The 24,412-nt window shown below is 46.3% G+C and overlaps 1 protein-coding gene across 2 annotated transcripts in view; it reads right to left on the reverse strand.

Moving 5' to 3' along the window:
• Positions 1-24,412, reverse strand: part of SYT7 (synaptotagmin 7) — a 215,023-nt gene that overhangs the window by 180,034 nt on the left and 10,577 nt on the right. Inside the window, exons 4-5 of one of the 2 annotated variants that reach the window (XM_075566943.1) lie at positions 24,114-24,203; positions 14,943-17,074 (exon numbers count right to left, since the gene is read on the reverse strand). The gene's annotated coding sequence lies outside the window, so the exon portion shown is untranslated. The remainder of the gene's footprint in view (positions 1-14,942; positions 17,075-24,113; positions 24,204-24,412) is intronic. The other variant, XM_075566944.1, reaches the window with a different exon arrangement.

Genomic DNA, 24,412 nt, shown 5'->3' on the forward strand with positions numbered 1-24,412 from the left:
GAATTGTCCTCGCATTTAGGGTCCAAGTTTCACATCTATATCGAAGTACAGGCTGGATACAAAATCTTTCCTTTTGAGGCACAGTGGAAGGTTCCCTTGCAAGTTTGTTTTGTTTCTTCCAAATGCGCTCCATCCCATCTTCATTCCCCATTCAAAAAGGTTTCCATATATTGATACTTGCTGGCCAAGGTAGACATAGCCTTCAACTTCTTATAGTTCTATTTCATTTATTTCAGTCTTTGTAGAGTTGACATACAGATGCAGCGTTATTCGAACATATCACGGAGCCGTTTTCGTGTGCGCAGCTGTACTCCACGCGGCTAATCCCGCAGTTGCTTTGTTTGAATTTCATGGATCCCGATTTCTTCAGGTGCAATTCTTTGCGTTTCCGTGGCAGAAATTAATGAATTGTAATGTGTACAGTACAGTACTGTGTCAATTTGCAGGTGTTTAAAAACCAGAACACTAAAATGCCATTTTCTGCACTCGATGAAAACGAGTAAACACGCGGTAATGACAGGTCATGACATGGGTATTCCACGGTATACAACGTGTGATATGTTCGAATAACGGCCGCTGCATCTGTATTTGTTGAACATCACTTTGGTCTTGCTGTGTCAAAGATTGGACTTCGGCTGAAGTGGATCCCAGTGGCAGGAACAGCAGGGAGCGAAGTAGGGGTCACAAGCAGAGATCAGAGGCAGGCAGCAGGTAGCTAAGTCAGGAAACAAGCAGGGGTCCGAGGCAGGCGGCAGGTAGCGAAGTCAGGAAACAAGCAGGGGTCCGAGGCAGGCGGCAGGTAGCGAAGTCAGGAAACAAGCAGAGGTCGGCAATGAGGAAACTGGAACAGGATGATAGCAATAGCTAGCACAGCAGTAAACACAGGAACCTTGCAAGAGCTAAGGAACCAGTATAAACAGGCAAGGAGGAACAGGAAAGGGAGGTTTATAAAGGCAGGCTGGGAGGTGGAGCACAGGTGCAGAGGTGTCAGGTATCAGGGTCTGGAATGTTCCTTAGTTTAGCAGCAGCAATCCCGGTGGACAAGTATAGGTACTGCAGGCTAGAACAAGACATTGAGAGTGGCAGCAGTCCCGGTGGACAAGTATAGGTACTGCAGGCTAGAACAAGACATTGAGAGTGGCAGCAGTCCCGGTGGCCAAGCATGGGTACAGCAGGCTAGAGAATATGACATGCTGAGACTCATATGGAGACCCAAGAAAAAAAGGGAAGCAAAGCTCCCAAAAAACGATGCTCCAAAGTATACATCGTAAAAATATTATTTATTGACGATTTTATTTTCCTTTGGGAAGGTGACAGAAAAACATTGATGGAATTTGTGGATTCCCTGAATCAAAATAATTACAATTTACTATTTACTCAGGTGGTTCATGCTCATCATATAACCTATTTAGATTTATTACTATATATATTGACGTGGATCGTCATATCCAGTCTGAGATATTTCGCAAGCCAAATTCAAGAAATACCTTTTTAAGGGCAAATAGTGCTCATCCGAACTCTCTTTTGAAAGGAATACCCAAAGGGCAGTTTTTGAGGTTGAAATTGTAAGGAATCCACTACTGGCTTTGACTTTTGCCTTGCAGACCTGTGCAGTTGCAGGCTTCCTCTGGCAATCTATGGCACAGGTGCTGCCTCTCATTGCAGCTTCTGCCCTGTGCTACTTCATTGGAGGAATTCTCACACACCCTCCTCCTGTGATTGGATCTCCGCCCTTTATATTCTAGGCGTTGGCTCTGAACCAGCGCCGAGCATAACTATTCCTACCTCTATGTTACTGTCTCTGCCACAAACCACCCCAGGCCTCTCTCCTAGCGTTCTTACCTTCCAAGTTCCTGAGTATCCAGAGGCCTGGTCCTGGACGTCTGTGCTGAAGCGTTGTTGCCAGCACTGGCCTGCTGCTATCTCCTTGCAGTGGCCTACCCTGGGCGTCTGTGCTGAAGCGTTGATGCCAGCACTGGTACTGCTGCATTCCCTCCTAGCAGTAGCTACCCTTCCTGTCCTGTGGCCTGCCGCTATTCTCCTGTAGTGGCCTATCCTGGACGTCTGTGCTGAAGCGTTGATGCCAGTACTGGTACTGCTGCATTCCCTCCTAGCAGTGGCTACCCTTCCTTTCCTGCGGCCTGCTGCTATCTCCTTGCAGTGGCCTGCCCTGGACGTCTGTGCTGAAGCGTTGATGCCAGCACTGGCCTGCTGCTATTCTCCTGCAGTGGCCTACCCGGGACGTCTGTGCTGAAGCGTGTTGCCAGCACCGGTACCTGCTGCATTCCCTCCTAGCAGTGGCTACCCTTCCTTTCCTGCGGCTTGCTGCGATCCTCTTGCAGTGACCTGCCTTGGACTTCTGCGCTGAAGCGTTGGTTCTACCCGACGCTGCCCTGCGGTGAACTTCGGCCAGCCTGCTGTCTCCTCCTGCTGAGATCGGCGTCATGGGCCGAGGCCGCTCCTCGCGCAGAAGCCACCCCCGCGCTCACGCTCCTAAGCTGAAGCGGGGAAATCCTGACTACCTGTTGCCGAACTCCTGCTTCCATAACGACGATGCTGCCTTCTCCAATCCTGACCCTGCGATGTACGACTACGAACTGCGCACTCCGGATCAGTCTGCGTGGACTCAGGTCGGTGATTATATAACCCCACCTCAGCCCCGCGGTCCGGTCCCGGTTTGTGGCGAGCATCGGCGTAACAGTATGCTCGGCCCGTTAAAACCGGACCGCGCCGTGGCGGGGGATGGCAATTTTCCAACTGAAGTTATGTCCCGTCCTGCGTATCAGTCCCACTATGAAGGCCAGTATTTGTGTGAAGTAATACCCCTGATGGATGAAATGTTTACCTATGAAGGTTTAACCCCTTTGCAAAGACAATGCCGTTGTGATCTCTTTATTAAGGCTTACTGTATCCTGAGCTTAAAACAGTCTCTAGCCGAATGTATTCGCTCCCCTGATTCCCCTTTAACCTGGGATAATGTGAACCCTATGGAACTGGCCGACGCCCAAGAGGCAATCTATGCCCTGGCCTCATCACTGGACATTCATCTAGTAGAACAGAGCGCCCTCCTCATGTTGGCTCAGTCTCAAGATACACTCCATGTATTTTCCTCAACACTAGACACTCACATAATAGAACAGGATCCCCTCCTTGCCAGCTATGCTGCTGCTTGGCAGATTCTCTGTGCTACCAGTCCTGTTACTAAACCGGTGGGGTTACCTCTCTCTCCTAAGAATGGTCAAACCATTTCTCTGTCGCTGCCCGCTAAGGAAGAAGCTGCCACGCTCCCTAATCCTGAGTTAACCTCCCTAAGTTCTGTCCCTGAGGTTATTTCGGTCTTAACCCCTGCTAGTCAGGCTTATGCGTTCCCCACTGTAAATCCCTGCAGTACCCAGGTCAGTGTGTCTTCCCTAGCACCAGAGAATGAATCCTGTTTGCCCTCTTTTCCTAAACCAAAAATTCTAAGCTCTGTTTCCGAGGTTTTTTCTGTATTAACCCCTGCTAGTCTGCTCTGTGAGGTTCCTACTGCTAACCCTAGTATTCCGCAGTCTAATGATAGGTTCCTAGGGCAAGAGGCAGAACCCCCTATGACCCCACTCTCGGAGACTAGCTTCTATTTCTCTGATTCTCAGGTACAGAGTAATTTAACCCTTGGGGTTTTTCCTATGTTAACCCCTGCAGGTCAGCCCTGTGAACCTTCCTTGGTAGATCCCTTTAGTTCGTCAGTCAGGGACACCTCCTTAGCCTCAGAGGATCAACCCCTTTTGTCCTCTGACTCGGCTAAAATTCTCGGGGCTATGCCCCCTGAACTTTTGGCAATAATACTGGCTCCAGTAAAAAGTATTCTGGAGCCGTTTGTTTCTCTAAACCTGTTCGCAGAATCCCTACTCCTAGGTATTTCACTCACCCCGTCTGCCACTCAGAGAGCTGAGACCCCTGCTTCTGAGCATAGACCCCTTTTCGTGGAATCTGTTGTCGTTTCTGAAGTCCCAGACACTCTTTCCCAAATACCCACTTCAGAGGCCAGCACAGTCGTGGTTGCCCCACTTGCACTGTCTGAGTTCTCCTTTTCCCAAATCCTAGGGTTTAAAGCGAACAGTACATATTATTCTCCTTTCCAAGTGACCCCTTCTGAGATCAGCGTATCTGCTGTTGCTCCCTCAGTACCATTAAAGTTAGGGCCCTTCTTTTTGAATGATCAGGCTTTCAAGTTTGAGACTCCCTTTATCCCTGACTTTGTAAAACTGCAGTCCCTTCTCACTGTAGTTAAAAGTTCTCCAGCAGCCGCTGAGTTAAGCTTTGCCGCTGCCAAATCTTCTGTTATAGAAGCAACCTTGCCTAGCTTACTTCTGTCTGCCCTATCTGTGATGCCTATCACCTTTACTAAAATTTCTGTTTTGCAAGGTATTTCTCCTAGTAAATCTGTGATACCTGCCATTCCTTTAATCAGTTCCAAAACCCCTGTCACTAAGTCTCCCATGGAGTCTGATGCCCTCACTAGGGATTCTCAGGGACCCAATTCTGTAACAAGCAAGATGTCCCTTGTGTCTGTTGGAGAGTTTACCCCAGTTTCTCTCACGGATCATGCCACAGCCTCCGGGATGATTAAAAATGACTTTAAGTCTGGGATGCCCATTCCTGTAATAATACTGTTTCACGCTGATTCGCCCACAGTATTCGGGGTATCCACTACTGACTGTATGTCTACTACCACGAACTCAGGGGTATCGCATTTGGAACGTTGCCTTTTTTCAGAAGATCCCGTCTTTAAAATGGACTTATTTTTCTCTGTGTCTTCCACAATACTTGGGGTACTTGCTATTGACTGTCCTGTCCCAAAACTAGGGTTACCTCTCAAAAAGGTGCCTGGAGCTACCGATGTTAAAGACCCTATGTTTAAAACAGTAACAATTTGCATTGCTTCTCCCACAGTATCATGTGAGACCTGGGTACCTGGGACCTCCACTCCGAAGCCAAGCTCTAGTTCTCTGTCTTCTTTCTCTGTGTTGGAGGCACCCAGCTTTAACCCCAAGACTTTTTTCCCTAAGGTTGATGCACCGCTTAACCGCCTGCCTTGTTTTTTGGATAAAATCTGTTTTCTCACCTTTCAAACAGACTCCTTACTCGCAGGTCTCTGTGCGGTGCCCAAAGTGCCCAATCTGTATGGCAATTGGCCTCTCCCTAAGACGAAGACACCCTTACTGGACCTCGTCGCTTTACCTGAAGCGTCCGTTCCTGTTCTCTATGGGTCCACTATGGGTATAGACATGCTTATTATGTCCTTCGCCAAGGCCACAATTTCGGATTTGATTCTCTCTAAAGATCACAAACCAAAGGAAGCGGATCCTTCTTCAACTGCCAGTACCATGAGTTGCATACACACTGCTACAGACTCTCGCAAATTGCTTGGGATAGCAACCCTGCTTGGTATCAAAAGTACCGCTGCAATAGTGTGTAGTGAACCCTCCCGCCCCATTCCCTTGCTAACCACCATCCGGAATTCCTTGGAAGCTAAAGACTCTCGCAACTTCCTCCGTGCTGATTTCACCAAAGACATTGCCTTCTCTGAAGGTCCCTCTGCCATTTTTGTCCGACAATCTGTGTCCTGTGTCCCGTACTCTTGGACTATTACTATGCACCGGACACCTGGCTACCGTCCTTCCGATGTTCCCATTCCGGAGCCCTCAGGTCCCATTGTCCATGTACCAAGAACTGCAGTACCACCGCTGTCTTTCATGGCACTCGCCAATGTACATCTGGATTGTGGACCTAATTCTCGCCGGAGACACTTCAGGAACAACTCAATGTCTCCCAGACCTATGAATGGTCCTGTTCACCCAGGCTTTTCACCCAGTGGTGGGGGTACTGTAAGGAATCCCAACAAACTATGGGCTTTCAACGCCACCTCTCGCCTAAGGAGGTTTAGGAACAATTCCATGTCCCCCAAATCTGTGATGGATCTTGTTCGTCCGGAGGTCTCACCTGAAGGGGGGGGTACTGTAAGGAATCCACTACTGGCTTTGACTTTTGCCTTGCAGACCTGTGCAGTTGCAGGCTTCCTCTGGCAATCTATGGCACAGGTGCTGCCTCTCATTGCAGCTTCTGCCCTGTGCTACTTCATTGGAGGAATTCTCACACACCCTCCTCCTGTGATTGGATCTCCGCCCTTTATATTCTAGGCGTTGGCTCTGAACCAGCGCCGAGCATAACTATTCCTACCTCTATGTTACTGTCTCTGCCACAAACCACCCCAGGCCTCTCTCCTAGCGTTCTTACCTTCCAAGTTCCTGAGTATCCAGAGGCCTGGTCCTGGACGTCTGTGCTGAAGCGTTGTTGCCAGCACTGGCCTGCTGCTATCTCCTTGCAGTGGCCTACCCTGGGCGTCTGTGCTGAAGCGTTGATGCCAGCACTGGTACTGCTGCATTCCCTCCTAGCAGTAGCTACCCTTCCTGTCCTGTGGCCTGCCGCTATTCTCCTGTAGTGGCCTATCCTGGACGTCTGTGCTGAAGCGTTGATGCCAGTACTGGTACTGCTGCATTCCCTCCTAGCAGTGGCTACCCTTCCTTTCCTGCGGCCTGCTGCTATCTCCTTGCAGTGGCCTGCCCTGGACGTCTGTGCTGAAGCGTTGATGCCAGCACTGGCCTGCTGCTATTCTCCTGCAGTGGCCTACCCGGGACGTCTGTGCTGAAGCGTGTTGCCAGCACCGGTACCTGCTGCATTCCCTCCTAGCAGTGGCTACCCTTCCTTTCCTGCGGCTTGCTGCGATCCTCTTGCAGTGACCTGCCTTGGACTTCTGCGCTGAAGCGTTGGTTCTACCCGACGCTGCCCTGCGGTGAACTTCGGCCAGCCTGCTGTCTCCTCCTGCTGAGATCGGCGTCATGGGCCGAGGCCGCTCCTCGCGCAGAAGCCACCCCCGCGCTCACGCTCCTAAGCTGAAGCGGGGAAATCCTGACTACCTGTTGCCGAACTCCTGCTTCCATAACGACGATGCTGCCTTCTCCAATCCTGACCCTGCGATGTACGACTACGAACTGCGCACTCCGGATCAGTCTGCGTGGACTCAGGTCGGTGATTATATAACCCCACCTCAGCCCCGCGGTCCGGTCCCGGTTTGTGGCGAGCATCGGCGTAACAGAAATGCATATGCTCTAATACAGAATCTTTTATGGAACGATCAAGATAATTGGCTGCGAGATTTGTTAATAGGGGATTTAATAAGTCAGACTTTCAGCATGCTTTTGACAATGCATTTCTTAAAGATAGATCTGAATTATTGAGTAGTAACCCCAGGTCCAAACAGATTGATAACAAGGACGCTTCCTTTTTGTTTATCACTTAACACGGTAGGCAAGCAAAGCTATCAAATCAATAGTAGCCAAACATTGGGATGTTCTTAAACTTGATCAAACGTTAAAACCATTAGTACAAGATATAGCAAAGTTTGTTTTTAAAAAAGCAAGAACACTATCCACTTACAGTATTTATCACCAAGTTTGTACAGAACAACATTTTTGGCTACTAAGGGCTGTGTTCCCCCGGTGGGGTTCCACAAGTGTGGTTTTTGCTTTGTGTGCACATATGCCAAACCTTTAAAATCAATGACATCAAAGAAAAACAAAGGGAGGTACAGAATAAATACCTTTATTACTTGTAATACAAATTATGTCATTTATATATTGAGACGTGGGTGGGGCAAATATTATATCCGACCACTAAAAGTGAGAATTATGGAACACTTGCCATCCATAAAAAAAGATGGACACAAGGTTCCCAGTATCCAAAAATGTTGTGAAATATCCCTTTGGTAATGTCAAATCCTTTCCATTTGGTGGAATAGAACATGTCCCCCTTCCAATTAAAAAAGGGGACAGCTGGAGCATTCCCAATCAAAGAGAAATGTTCTGGATATTCACTTTGGACACTTTGGTCCCAGGAGGAATACATGTGGACTGGGAATTGAAACATTTCCTTACATAATGTTTGCTTGTTATAAAATATAAGGTGCAACTCCTAGCTTATAGAGGGGGATATATAGACATTGATGTGTTTTTCCTGGTCTTTTTTGATGATATAGATATCCTCTATCAACCAAACAGAGATATAACTTATTGTAATCTCCAAAATAGAGACATACAATATTATGATGCTTAGGCATCCAACATAGTGAATTGTTCTTTCTTCATAATAGTCACCCATTATAGACAGGGCCGAAGAGAGGGAGGGGGCAGGTGGGACTCCTGTCCCAGGCCCAGGGAGTAAAGGGGCCCAGGCCCCCTGCCGGCAAAGCTAATCTGGCCTGATCCGACGAGGTGGCCTGCTGGAAGGTGTCTTTGGAGCTGCCGGTCCAGGCAGCATGCTGTAAACTGGTAGAAGCGAGGTTCCACTGACAGGCACCTCCGTGGGCACCTTTCAGCAGGCAGCTCGGCAGGCCCCCTCCACAGGCCTCCTCAATACTCCAAAGCAGCCGGTAGGCTCTATCACTCTCACTCCGATCTCTTCCCAACTCTCTCTCACACTTCCACCCCCTCTCTCTCTCTTTCCTTCCCTCCTCTCTCAATCTCCTTCCCCCCTCTCTCAATCTCCTTTCCCCCTCTCTCAATCTCCTTTCCCCCTCTCTCTCCCTTCCCCCCTCTCTCTCCCTTCCCCATCTCTGTTTCCTCCCCCCTCTCTCCTTACCCCCGCTCTCTCCTCCCCCTCTCCCTCTCTCTCATCCCTCCTCTCTGTCCCTCTCCCCTCTCTCCCTCCCTCCCCTCTCTTCTTCCCCCCTCTCTCTCCTTCCCCCCTCTCTCTCCTTCCCCCCTCTCCCTCTGTTTCCTTCCCCCCCTCTCTCCCCCCCTCTCTCTGTTTCCCCCCCTCTCTCTCACGCTTTCTTAATGCCATTAAACCTGCTGCGGTGCAGACAGAAGAAAATGCAATTTCACCATCTACGAACCCTAAAATGACTGATAGATCAAATTCATCACTTTGGGAAATAACGTACTATATTACTTGAATGTGTTCCATTGTGTTACTTCCCTCTGCGAATAACCTTCTCGCGGTTGGGCAAAGTCCAGGGTCTGTTGTAGACGATTAGTGAGTACCTTCGTAAAAACCTTGTATGTGATTGGAAGTAGACTGACAGGACAGTAGTTCTTGAGGTCTTCTTTGTCTCATTTCTTGCTCCATTGTTCTGGAATTCTCATGTTCTTCAAGCAGCATGTAAAACATTTCACAAGGATTTTCACTACTTCTTCCCCTGCAACTTTTAAGATTTCAGTTATAATTCCATCTTCAAACACAAGGAGGGGAAAAGGGGAAGTGGAGGGGGAAGGAATACCCTCGCTACTGCTTGCTGGATGTGGCTATGTGGAGGTGCTATTATCAGGGGTAATGTCAAATAGAAAAAACAGAGAGAGGTAGAACCCCAAGGAGAGCACTCTACCAATGTGTAGCCAAAATGTATCAGAACCTATAATTCCATCTTCCCCAGGAGCCTTCCCATTCATCATGGATTGTATTGCCTTTGCCACTTCTTCTGGAAGGACGCATGGTATGTCATTGGTGGTTTCTTCTCGCTCTTCCTCTGTTGGATTAGGCCCTGTGTTATTGGCATTCTTGTACAATTTAATGTACAGTAGAAGTCCTCAACTATTTTTATGATAAGTGCACGTCTTTTATTGTTGATCCATTGTTTTGTTTGAGTGTGATCATTTGCTTCTTCCCAATCATAAGTTGCTACTTCATCTTCTTTATGCTTTTGTTATCTTTGATAGTCTTCTTCACCACATCACAGTTAAAAGTTCTAACATCTTCAGTTACTATATACGCATGTGGATCGTTTTTCACAGCTTTTCATATTCAATTCTGGTTCTTGCGTCTTGGGATTGTTTAATTTCATGTCGTATCCTCAGTAAACTGCTTTGTCTCAGCTGATATTTTCTTATCTTATTTTTTTGTTAACGATTCCTCCAGGTTTTGTCTGCTCTTTCAAGCTACAAATCTTGTTATGTTTGTTAAAGTGCCCCCATGCATTTGGAGCAAGCGGAAGAGATTTGACAGCTCTACATGAGGTTCTTGATGTTTTGTCTTTTTCATCAGTTTTCTTCTATCTCCGCATTCAGATGTAATTTGCAGCGAACCAATCAGTGATCACTCCGTGTGTCCAAACGGTTAAGGACATGGTTTCTTGTTATCTAGGATATAATCAATTTCATTCTGTACGTCATTAAGTCCACTCCATGTCCAGTTTCTATTTAGATTCTTTTTGAAGAATTCCTTCTTGATGTAAAAGTTTTCAAATTCTGTAAATGTTATTAATTTGTCAGGTCCACGTTCATTCCTGCTGCAGAAACCAAACCTTCTTCCAATTGATGCAAAGATTACGGCCGAGCAGAAAGACAACGCATTTTCATCTCCCAATCTTATATTGAGGTGACACTTTCCTTTGTTAAGATGGTTGATTTCATGGTAGAAGTCTTCCACTTCATAGTCCATGTAACTTAATGTCGGGGCATAAACTTGGGTTATTTGAAACCTGTCTCTCTTTGCCAACTAAATGACGATTCTCGCTGTGGTTTCTGATGAGCTTTCATACTCAACGATGTTGTTTCTCCATCACTTGTTAATGATGAAGCCTGCTGCACTGATTCTTCCATTTTCTCTATGTGTAATGTAATTGGTGTACGCTTTTGAGCTCAATGACGCCTTCATCTTTTCTTCTGATTTCACCAAGGCCAACAATATTCCATTTAATCTTTTCAAGTTGGTCTGCCAGTTCTTTCCGTGCTGCTTCACTGGAGAGAGTCCGGCAGTTTTAGGTAGCCAGATTAAGACTTGAATGACATATTTTCTTTAAAGCAGCAATACGAGTTAACTTTTTTTTTATTACATGGGGTAATATTACGGTTTACTGGTAAATAGGAGGCTGTAACTTTAGATGACTCACTTGTCATACATAAACAAAAAACACATCAAAAGAACAGCTATACACTGGTAAATCATGATTGATAATATAATAGCCACATCATTTTCGTCTGAGTCTTTTAAGCTGTGTTTCAATATGTTTCTATATAAATAAAAGCACAAAATTATTAACTTAGTATCTCTATGTTGTACAGCAAGTGTAATATGCAAGTTTTGAATATGTGCCACAAATCGGTTGAGCAATGATATGTATCCAATGTACACAAAATGTATATCAAAGAAGTGCCTTTCCCAAATATCCCCTTTCAATTTATCCTCATTTGCTTTCCATGATAAACCTGTGGACATTAGTAAAATAATCAAAGGACCAATCACAGAGGACTTATTCCGAATGGAACATCCATGAGTTATACAGAAAATGTTTAAATAGCAGTCAAGCACTGACACTTACATTGTCCAGCACCCCTGGGGAAGTGACACTCTCGTCGTGAAACGCATAGGATGAAGGGTTAATGCAGCAGCGCTTTGGAGATTCACAGCTGTAATTGGTGACATTATACAAAGATGACCAGAGAAGGGAACGTGACCGAGAGGGGAAGCTAATACAGCACGTCCACAGCAAAACAAACAAGCCACCCGGGAAACCACATACACACCGTGACCATCTGCTTACCTGGCGTATGTCCGAGCTATTTCTCGTGAGTAGAATTTCAATTTTACTCACCGTCGCAGAAGCCAAGACAAGGATAGTTCAGCTAACAGGTCATGTTTGTTTTTTTAACCTTGTTCTCACAATTGCTTTTAATTCGTTTTTATTCAATATTTTTCATCGTGATTCCAAGTTTATACCAAGGAGATTCAATTTCTAATATTAGATATTTTCATCACAAGCAATGATCATTTTGAATCATCTGGGATAATGCATTATGTTTGCACTTTTTTTCCATTTCTCTGAATGTACAGTGTGACCGCACCACAAGTTATGGAGGAGTTTCAAGCAGTAGAGCTGGTTTCTAAGGACACCAGCCCTCGTTGGGTTTGAATTCACAGATCAAGTTTGTGATTTACTAATTGTCCAAGCGCCATAAAACAAACGACAGAGAAGCCCAATGCTACATCCAACATGACAAAAATAACTTATTCTCAGCTGTTGGAGGTTAGTGGCCTCACCTTCCCAGGTTTTAAGCCCGCCCCTCCCCACTTCCCAAGCTGGTAGGTCCTTTCATTCTACTGGATATAGATCCAATGTGGTCTTTCTCCCTCCTAATAGAGGTAAATGAGAATTTGAATCCTAATAGAGATATATTAGTATTTTATCTGGTAGTGTTAGGACTTGCGAACAGGGTCTGCCTTGTCGTGGCTCGCAGGCTTACAACGCTTTGGCCAAAAGGTTCAACTATATGACCCTTTTTCAAGAATATATATAAGTATTTTACTGTGTATTTTTGTCATGTTGGATGTAGCATTAGGCTTCTCTGTCGTTTGTTGTATACATATGCCACGCTCAATAGCTCTCCTTTTTCACACTTATATACATATATATTTTGTGGGGGCTCAGGGGTTCCCAAAAAGAGCTTGCTGGGGTTTTGTGTGTTTTGCAAGCACCATAAAAGTTGGATTTGTTTTCACTTCACACTACCTGCAATCCTATCCCTAAGCCAACCTCCAACATCTGTTATGCATTACACCTTAACTACCATTCATCTCTTTTGGCTTACATTTGAATGCTAAACCTTAAACATATTCTCATTCAACTGTCTTGATATAAATTCACATTCATACATTTTAATATAATAAACAGCTTTCTAACACTTTGCATAGCCATTAGCATATCTCCCAGCCTTTTTCATCACAGGCATGCCTCCCTAATTTATTTGGAGGAATGTTTGAGGGGATATATATAGAACTGGTGACTACTAAATTGAAAGTCTCTCTCCTCCGATTAATCCGAGGGACGGATTTTTAACAATCCGGCAATGGATTTCGTATTCAATATGAAATCCGAGTTCGGATTCTTAAAATCACATCCAGATTGTATTCAATGACGGATTTGAATGAATCCACTCGGCTTTTTTAGTACCCAATCTGCAGACGGAATTTGACTGCGGGGGATGGATTTGATCTAAACCATCCGTGGAATTCTGGGAAACGGATTTAGACTGGTTCTCCCGTCTCTACTACATATAAATAGGAAGCAGCGTGTTATAATAAGGAGAGAGGCAGGTATGTGACTTTACTACATATCAGAGGGCAATTGTGAAAAGGGGAATGTATCCTATATGGTGTATTTATCCTAGATTTTAATATATACACCTGGAGTTGGGGTATTTGTTCTCTGCGGGTATTTAAGTATATTAGTTGTGTTTATGGCGAAATATTTAGCCTTATATTGGGGTATTTAACCCAGCCATAGAGTACTTATTTCTTCATATATTTGGGGTGAGATATTAGTAATGCCCATTGAGGAGTCCTTACTTGGGGGCATTTATCCCTGGGTTGGAGCTATTAGTTATAGGGGGCATTAGGTGGGGTATGTACCCCTTGGTTTGGGCTATTACTTATAGGAGGTCATTATTTGCGGCATTTAACCCTTGTTTGAAGCTCTTAGTTATAGGGGAGGGGGCATTATCTGGGATCTTCACCACTGGTTTGGAGCAACTAGATAAGAGGGGCATTATATGTGGTAATTACACTACTGGTTGTGGCTGTTTGTTATGGGAGCGTTACTCACCATCACCTGGTATCCTCCCGGGCAGGTCCCAGTCCCTCCTCCCTGCACGGCTCACTACACGCTGTGACGCGTCAGCCGCCAGGGGATGCAAGAGAATTGAGATCCCGAGCGGTGATGCGTCACGTGGTGTGGCTGTGAGCCAATCAGCACCAGGTCTGGAGCTGTCAGCTTAGTGGGAGGCGGGGAAGTGTGTGTGTATGGATGTATGTGTATGGATGTGTATATAGATATATATTGTGTGTTTCTTACAGCCCCTCTCCACCACCCTCATTTATTTTCCCTTTTTGCTGCCAGGGTCTCCCCCTTCCCCCGATCCCTGCGGCTGCTGCCCACTCGGGCAGAGGAGTGGGAGCGGGGTCAGTCGGTTGTTTAGGCCCCTCCCCCTCTCCCTCCGATCCTTGTGGCTGCTGCCCATGCGGGAGGTAAGCGCGGGGAGGGGGGGAGCGGGGTTGGCGGGCAGAAGGAGCATGGTTGGCCCCATACTTGCCCGCTCTGGGCGGATTGAGCGTGCGGGAGGGGGTGGGGAAGCTGGGGAGAGACTGGCGCGCACGGGGAGAGGCTGCATTGGTGGTTCAGTAGGTGGCGCGGGGAGGTGTCCCCCAGCCCCGATCCCCCCGGGGGAGCTGTGAATGGGCCAGCTTGTGGGCGCGCAGGGCTCCCGCATGGCGCCGCCTCCCCCTCCTGCCCCCTGTTCCTCCTCCGTTGAAGGAGAGGGGTGCGAGGGTTTGCGCGTTTCCTCCCCCAATCCCACATCACGGCCACGCCCCCCCCCCCGCGCCAAAAAAAAGTCAGCTGCAGACCGCAGATCGCGGTACAGTGACTTTCACGCGCCGCCTGTTTGCAGTGCGGGCGTGCTGTCTGAGGCAGCGGGGCCTTAGTCTTAGAGATATTGGTTGAAGAGCTATCAGGCTGTCAAAACAAGCTGCTCACACTATCAGACCATATGTTTCAATGGAGCCGGTGAAACTATCAGACACTATTTAACCCATTCTACTGTAAGTTTGTTGCTGAATATATGATATACAGGTACAGTACCCATACTCCTCTGTATCATATATCAATATAATGGGACTTTTACTGTAGAATGTTTCATATACACAAAGGCAAAAATCAACCTAAAACACATCATACAATGTTAGGTGCACTTTACATTCAACTGTATGGGAACATTCCTCCAGTCTACTGAACTGTTCTCACTGCAAATATGATGTAACCCAGTGGTTCCCATACTTTTTCGGTTCAAGGCTCCAAAAGGCGATCAGGATTTTTACACGGCGCCCAAAGTGAAAACAAAGTTGTATATACATACCTAACAGTTGCAGTGCGCAGTTGGTGGAAAAAATTAAACGCGAATGTAAAAACCACAAAAACAAGGTATTGATGGAAACAATTAGTGAGACGGATGAGCCTGTTTTTCACTACACAGCTTTTCAAATCTTTTCAAATCTCGGAATCAAACTGCACACAGCCAACCTCATTTCCTGTTCCACGTTGATTTTCGCACGGTTTTTGCTTTTTATCACAGTGACCGCCGAAAACCCAGCTTTGCACAAATATGATGTTGCAAATGGTACTGTATTAAGATTCGCTGAGCTTTACCACTTAACAACGGATATTCATCTTTTACTGATAGCCAAAATTCAGTAAGATCCATGCTGACAAATTTTGTCTTCAGTGTATTGTCGCAAGATAGCTCAATAAGATTTTCTGCTTCTAAAGAAGTAAATTCAGGTGGAGCTTGGGCTTTGAATGGGTCTGGAATCCATGCGAATTTGTCCATATCATCTTCCTGCAAGTATTTTTCAAACCACTTGATAATCTGTGATAGGTGATCTTCAAAAACAGATTTAGAGAAATCAACTTCATTGGAGATCACAAACTGCTGCAACAAGGGGAAAGACTCTTTGCCACCGTCTTCATTCATTCTTATTCTCCACAATAGTAATTTTTTTCTGAAAGCTGAAATCTTCTCGGCCAATTTCCAAATGTGCATGTTGCCTCCCTGAAGGGAGAGATTCAATGCATTTAACTTGTCAAAGATATCACACAAGTATGCTAGTTTCACCAAAAATCAGTTTCCACAAAGTGTTTGGCATACTCTTCTTCAAGAAAAATGTAAATTTCTTGCCTTAATTGAAACGTACGGGATAAGAAATTGCCCCGAGAGAGCCATCGTGAGTGGCAATAGTACAACAAAGATGTGTTTTCGGCTCCCATATCCTCACACAATTTTTTGAAAAACCTTGCTTTCAATGGCCAAGTTTTTATAAAATGTACCACATTCGCCACACGCTCTAAAACCATATTCAGCGGAGGACTCAATTACTTTGATGCGGGTGCTTCTCTGTGAATGATGCAATGGGTCCACATTGAATCCGGAGCTTTCTTTCGAATAAGCGCCTGTAATCCTCTGTAACGACCGGACATTGAACGACCACCATCAGACACCAACGCACTTTGTCCATGCCAAATTATTTTCAACCATAAATGTATATAGGATCTCGAAAAAGTCTTCCATATTGTCATTGCCATCTACGAACCGTACATAGCAAATCAAATGTGCAACCTTTTTTAATAGTCCGTGGCCTCATTCAGCTGCAAGCCAAATTCCTTTCCTTTTATTTTTTCAATTAACTGATCATTGAGATCCTCCGCCATGTGCTCCATTCTGCGACTGATAGTATTGTTAGACAAAGGCACATTTGAAAGCAATTTCCCCGCAGACTCGCCAATCGTAATGTTCACCAGATCTATAGCAGCCGGTAGAATTAGTTGTTCTGAGATAGTATGGGGCTTTTTACACTTCGCAACTCTATATGCAACCTTGTATGATGCTAGCAAAGCATTGTTTGGTATTGATAAATGATGAGAAAACGTACCTTACTGTTGTTTTAATTCTTTTACCTTTCTAGCAAAGAAGTCGCGAGGTTTACCAACCATGTTTGAACGCTTGGTTTCTAAATGGCGTTTTAGCTTACTCGGAAGCATGCACTCTGGCGCCAAAGTCTTCAAACACAGTGCACACTGTGGTTTTTCTTCACCGTTGACATTTGTTGATGTAAAGGCAAAATCCAAATAACTATCATATTTACGATATATCCGCTTCTTTAAAACACCTGCCACTAGTTTGTGGTGCATCGTCTTCATTTTCAGTCCTAGCGTGCTTATTACACTTCAGTTAAAACTTGTCCATTTTTAATCAGTTCGTTCCGAAATAATAAGCCACTGACAAGACCGCGCAGTATAGATTTGCCACAAGACGTCATCACGTGAATACACGTAGAGTCCCCGGTAAGGGAATGTCTCCCTGTCTCTGGGTAAGGGGGATGTCTCACTGTCTCTTTGGGTAGGAGGAATGTCTCTCTGGGTAGGGGGAATATCTCGCTGGCTTACGCTCCTTACATGCTGTCTCGCAGACCGCTCTGATGTGGCTGACGGTCTCTACCAGAGAAAAGAGAGAGAATACAGGATGAGCGCACTTACACTTCTATTGTTATAACTGTACATATACTATTGAAAGCCCATACACATTGGTGTACACAGGATTTCCACCAACACACTGATGGAGTGGGGGGAGATAAATGGTACTATAGTAAATAACTACTCACATGGCCAAGTGTGAGTAACCGCTCACGTCACGTGTTGATCACAACATTATAAGCATGCAATATGAATACCTCCATACCTTTACATCTACATATTTATTTTGTACTGTGTGTTTTTTGCTACTTCTGTAAAATGTACTGGTGGTAGGAAAGGGGGGGGACACCCCCATACAAAGCTAGAGAAAAGCCAGCTCCCAAGCAGGACAATAAGGGGAGTTCTCCACCCTCCTGGTTGGATGTGTAGCTGACACCCCCTCCCCCCCCCACCCCCCCGTGTGGCACGGCGAGTCCCTCACTGCAGGGACTGCAGACAGGGCAGCTCAGGCCCTCTGGTAACTCTGGTCCGTTTGTGCTCCCCTTAATTAATATTCCCTTTGTGCTTCCTTTAATTAATATCCCCTTTGTGCTTCCTTTAATTAATATCCCCTTTGGGCTCCCCTTAATTAATATTCCCCTTTGTGCTCCCCTTAATTAATATTCCCGTGTGCTCCCCTTAATTAATATTCAACTGTGTGCTTCCCTTAATATTCCCCTGTGTGCTCCCCTTAATATTCCCCTGTGTGCTCCCCTTAATATTCCCTGTGTGCTCCCCTTAATATTCCCTGTGTGCTCCCCTTAATTAATATCCCCTTTGTGTGAGCCGAGCACTGGTACACAGCCCGTGCCCCTCCCCCCTATGTACACACAGGCAGACAAATGACGGGTGGTAGAGATATAAAACATGAGCCGCCGGCGAGGGAAGCCCCGGCAATAGCTCAGGGGCACCGGCAGCACCGCGCTAACCTCATTCGGTCACTGCAGTGGTGCGGAGCGCCTCATAAAACAAATTAACCGCCCCCCCCCAGGAGACAGCGCCGGGAACTCCTCTTGCTGTCGCTGCCCGCAGCCGGTGAGAGGGCGAGAGGTGGCTCCAAAACCTGAGGCCTCGTCCAGGGTGAAGGGAAGAGCAGAGCGAGCGAGCTGGCGCTCATGCAAAGTGATGTCACGTGCATGTAAGCACGAGACCAATCTTGTCCTGCTAGAAGAAATTTGCAAGCGACGGGGGGGGGGGGATGTATTGCAGTAACATATATATATATATATAGATATATATATATCTATATATAGATATATATATATATCTATAAATATCCCCTCTCCCCCTTCCCTCTCTTTCCCTGCTCTATCTCCCCCCCTGCTTTGTCCCTGCCACCCTCTCTCTCCCCTCCTCCCCCCTCCCTCTCACCCCCCTTCCCTCCCCTCTCACCCCCCCTTCCCTCCAGGGAGGCACTGAGTTGGTGCGGGCGCTCACGCTCGCCACAATGAGACACATTGCGACAATGTGTGCGGCCTGCGTGAGCGCCCCCCTGCGCGTGTCCATGAGCTGAAGTCGCCGCTCAGTCTCAAGAGTTCCAAACTTTTGAATCTGTAGCTCCGACTTTTTAGCACATGACCGAATTTACCCAATCAGAGGACAGCAAGTCAAAACCAATCCAATACAAGCATTGGGAGCAAGTATTGTATTGCATTGGTTGTTGTCCTCTGATAGGGAGGGGGGGAACGGACCGGAGAGATGTGAACGGGGAGGCAAACGGAGTTGTGGTGTGGTGGGGGGGGCAAACGGAGTGGGGTGTGATGGGTGAGTGGGATGTGCAGGGAGTGATGGGTGAGTGGGGTGTGCAGGCAGTGATGGGTGAGTGGGTGTGCAGGAAGTTATTGGTGAGTGGGGTGTGCAGGGAGTGACACACAGTGACAGAGGAGTCTCCATACATCCCTCCCATCCCTGTGTCTCTGATCCTGTAGCACTCACTTGTGAAGGAGCCTCTGCAAGTGACACGGGTCCCTGCTGTCAGTGTCCTGTGTCCCCAGCTCTGCCCCCATGCATGCCCCCTGCGTCACATTCACACGTCCCCCTGCGTCACATTAACATCCCCCTGATGATACGCTCGCAACTAGCAGGACAAGATTTGTCGCCTGCTTACATGCGCGTGACATCGCTGCGCATGAGCGCCAGTGCGCCCGCTCCGCTCTTCCTTTCACCCTGGCGATAGCCGCCATTTTGGTTTCCCGCGGAGCACGCGCTGCATTGTGGGGAGGGATAATCGCGGCGCCCCTCTAGGCAAGCCAAGGCGCATCAGGGCGCCGCGGCGCACATATTGGGAACCACTGATGTAACCATATAACTCTGTATTATAACGTCAATATTATTGATAGCCCTTTGGTAGAACATATATCAATATTATTGGACTTTTCGCTAGAATGTTTCATTTACAGTAAGGTCTTTCGTTAGGGGAGCCACTTCGACGTATAGAATAGACACTTTGCAACAACGGTGGCAAAAACATAGGAGTCACCTAAACACAGGAGCCATCTAAACACAGGAACCACCTAAACACAGGAGCCACCCAAACACAAGAGTCACCCAAACACAAGAGTTACCCAAACACAGGAGCCACCTAAACACAGGAGTCACCCAAACACAAGAGTTGCCTACACACAAGAGTCACCCAAACACAAGAGTCACCCAAACACAAGAGTCACCCAAACACAAGAGTCACCCAAACACAAGAGTCACCCAAACACAAGAGTCACCCAAACACAAGAGTCACCCAAACACAAGAGTCACCCAAACACAAGAGTCACCCAAACACAAGAGGCACCCAAACACAAGAGGCACCCAAACACAAGAGGCACCCAAACACAAGAGGCACCCAAACACAAGAGGCACCCAAACACAAGAGTCACCCAAACACAAGAGTTACCCAAACACAAGAGTTAGGCCGCGCTTATAGTGCCGGCGACGTCGGCCAAAAACAAATACATTGCCGCCGCTGCGTGCGCTTATAGTGCATGCGACGGCGACAAGCGCCGGAGCGACGCCGCGAAAATCTGAAGCCGGCATCATTTGATTTTTCAAGGGCCGTCGCGTCACGTGACGGCCCTTGAACAAATCAAATTGCCGGTATCCCGCGACCCCGCCGCCCAACAAAACCTAACTTTCGCCGGTGGCGACGGGTGACGTCACCTGCCGTGTCGCCGTCGCCAACGACGGCACTATTGGCACAGCCATACCCAAACACAAGAGTTACCTAAACACAGGAGTCACCTAAACACAAGAGTCACCTAAACACAAGAGTCACCTAAACACAAAAGTCACCTAAACACAGGGTGCTTATTACAAATACTAAAACTATATTATTTCATAGTAGACATCACACCAATCAAAATAGCAAAGTGGCAAGGTGCAAGATTGGAAACAGGGACCCCACATGAGCTATCCTGGCATGTTTAGTAATAGTTGCTTCATCAGAGGGTTACCCCGCTATCTGTTCTGCTGCTTTTTTCAATATCCAACCCAATAGCGAACCAGACAACTAACAAATTGAGTTACATTTGTAAATCATATATGAATGATGTTAAAGTAACTGGCTTTAGTTTGGATCATAAATACAGCTATCCTGTGTTGAGTAAATGAAGAGAAGGAAAAATAGGACAGTGGACATGGGGTATTGGGTTAAAGGCCCCTTTTGCGTCTCATTATCGCTAGCGGTCGTAAAATTGAAGCGACGCTATCTAAATGAGTAAAATCGGGTTAGCTTCACATTCTTCTTTTTAGTGGCGTTAATTTAAGATAACATCGCATTAAATTGCCTAACAGGGCTGTGTATATTTGGGCCTATGTATTCTTTGTGCTGCAGCTGTACTTAAAATAACAGTTTCCCCATCAGTACTTTTTCTCCCACCCCCCACCCCCCACCCCAATTTTTAACATGGATGCGAAGCGGCATCCCACAATTGCACACAGAACCTCCCCCACTCATTGCAGAAGATAAAACACACCCTGATCTTTTCCCACTACTGACCTAAGCAGATTACAGAATACAGTAGTAGCATATATATATTATCATTACAAAAGGACCTGCCGTACGCTATAAGCCACGGGTGGCCAACTCCAGTCCTCAAGGGCCACCAACAGGCCACATTTTCAGGATATCCCTGCTTCAGCACAGATGGCTCATTCATTGACTGAGCCACTGATTGAGCCACCTGTGCTGAAGCAGGGATATCCCTAAAACCTGACCTGTTGGTGGCCCTTGAGGACTGGAGTAAACGTTGCAGCTGGCTTTTTGGGCTTAGGGAAATCTCACGGTAAATTGTGCTTGTGTGCACCTACGAACTAACCCGAAACGTCTCCAGAACACGGTTTCCTCTTTTTGGGGGGGTGCACAGAAATGGCCTGCGCGAGGCGTACAGATGTAAATGGGAATGTTTCTGTGCGGCAAGAAAAGGAGAAAGTGCGTTAACATCTTCCTCCAAGTTCAACTCATCAGAAAACCCTAACAAGACTGCAAATGTGGTTAGCGCACGGTGAAGTTGCTATGTAGCAACCCAAAATGTATTTGATGCCGCGCGGATGGTTCATTATATAGCTATATATAGCTAGATATATATACATATCCTGTGTTGAGTAAATGAAGAGTGGGAATAAATAGACATGTACATTACTGTACATTGCAATTCTATTCGAATTCAAGAATACGCACAGTAAATTCACCACGGAGAGTAGGAAAATGAAGATATGATCATTCTGTATTAAACAAAGGTGCAGTCCCAAAAAACTTCCTAGATATACTAAAGCAGAATGCATTGACTGAGCCATTACACAGTACAGTGCAGCAAAGCAAATGGTTTATTATATTTTTTGTCATTGATATATTACCACAAGGGGTGTGATTAATCTATTGGCACACGTATTGGCCATGGATACTGATTATTGTTGAGCGGAAGCAAAGACATCCAGCATTTAGGAATAGGGGGTTCTGGATTCCTACGCGGTAGGATTTAATTACTGTACATGAAATATACATTCTGCATGGGACCAGCCAATGTTATGATTAATGCTTTGATGATAAAGAATAATGGGGGACGTTATCTGCTGTGTGTATGAAAGAACCATATCCAACCTTTTGTAACGTTTTACTTTAATGCAGCTTAATGAAAAGAGGGTTTTCAACGGTTTTGGTGTAAAAAAAACCAAAAAAACGATTGTCTACATTTGGTCACAAGCTCTCGTCAAAACGCTTTATTTAATATCTATTTTATTATCAGTTTGTGGCAGAATAGGAAATCTGTTTCCCAATGTTTTAACACTTGTCTAAGATCACTATGTCCCCAATACACTTAGCTCTGTTAAATCAAGGCAAGAAGCACGACATGACCAACGACATTAACGGGCGCTATTTACTGCCCGGCTAGCCCATAATCCACAACAATGTTAATTACTGTACATACCAAAACAACAGCCCTTTTATATCTAATTTGCGTCATTCCTTCATTAGCAATGGTTTAACGTCACCATATGTAGCACACAAAGTTACATTATAGCTTGGAGTAGGACGACGACCTATTGACTTGTATATCCCCCAAAACAGTCCTCTGTACAACATGTGGAGAGATACCCGAGATACCTTGGAAATATGCTTTGTGTATTAAAATGAGCATATTTCCCAAGCCCCAATTTTAAGTATGGCTTAACTAACGTAACGTTAAGTCCCTCTGTTAACCTTCACGGACAGTGGATTTGCGGTATTGGGTTAAAGGCCTCTTTTGCGTCTCATTATCGCTAGCACCCGTAAAATTGAAGCTGCTCTATCTAAATGAGTAAAACTGGGTTAGTTTCACGTGCTTCTTTTTAGTGGCGTTAATTTAGGATAACATCGCATTAAATTGCCTAACAGGGCTGTGTATATCTGGCCCTATGTGTTCTGTGTGCTGCAGCTCTACTTAAAACAGCAGTTTCCTCATCAGTACTTTTTATTCCCCCCCCCCCCCTATGCTTAACATGGATGGGAAGCATCGGGTCTCCGGGGCTGAACCCCCATTCATTTCAGCTACGGAGACCACCTGCTTCCCGAGATACTAACTAGGGAAGTTACTGCCAGTTCCTCCCATCCAAAATGGAGGTTTAAATCTCTTATGGCATGTGGGCCAATGGAAAGCCGCGACGGCTTCCTATTGGCTGCATTCCGCGAGGTATTGAAACCGCCAGGAAGCACTGGCGGTGCCTTCCCCCGATAAGTATCTCGCAGTCCCAGGAGATAAGATGAACGAGGTTCAGCTTCCAAAACACCCCTGCTTCCCATTCAATTTGTATTGTCATCGGTTCTAAGGGCCCCAAGACGTAATAGGTACGTCCCCAAATAAAATTCTCGTTCTCTTAGGGGGTGATCGCATCCTGCGCTCCTATGGAGTTCAGGTCGCGATCTGCATTGACGGCGGACAGAAGAGGGGTGACTCTCAGTCATCAGTGACGCAGCGGTCATGTGATCGCGAGTGCCCCTCCAGCACTCCGCGGGTTAAACATCTCCTAGCTGACTGGCACACAGCCCTTATGAGCCTACATATAGTCCAAATTCCCCTGATACCATTCTGTCCAGTAAGTTATGGCATTGGCAAAAGCTTGAGACAAGACACCACCACTCACCCACTCACCACTCACCCTCCCGCAATTGGACACAGAACCACCCCCACTCATTGCAGAAGATAAAACACACCCTGAGCTTTTCCCACTACTGACCTAAACAGATTACAAAATACAGTAGTAGCATATATATATTATCATTACAAAAGGACCTGCCGTACGCTATAAGCCAGGGGTGGCAAACTCCAGTCCTCAAGGGCCACCAACGGGCCACGTTTACAGGATATCCCTGCTTCAGCACAGGTGGCTCATTCATTGACTGAGCCACTGATTGAGCCACCTGTGCTGAAGCAGGGATATCCCTAAAACCTGACCTGTTGGTGGCCCTTGAGGACTGAAGTAAAAGTTGCAAATGGCTTTTTGGGCTTAGGGAAATCTCACGGTAAATTGTGCTTGTGTGCACCTACGAACTAACCTGAAATGTCTCCAGAACACGGTTTCCTCTTTTTGGGGGGGTGCACAGAAATGGCCTGCGCGAGGCGTACAGATGTAAATGGGAATGTTTCTGTGCGGCAAGAAAAGGAGAAAGTGCGTTAACATCTTCCCCCAAGTTCAACTCATCAGAAAACCCTAAAAAGACTGCAAATGTGGTTAGCGCAGGATGAAGTTGCTATGTAGCAACCCAAAATGTATTTGATGCCGCGCGGATGTTTCATTATATAGCTGACTCAAATGTATTATTTTCACAGTCTGGTGTCGTTGTTTGCAAACTCA

The sequence above is a fragment of the Ascaphus truei genome, chromosome 12, assembly GCF_040206685.1.
Source record: "Ascaphus truei isolate aAscTru1 chromosome 12, aAscTru1.hap1, whole genome shotgun sequence".
Lineage (NCBI taxonomy): Eukaryota > Metazoa > Chordata > Amphibia > Anura > Ascaphidae > Ascaphus > Ascaphus truei.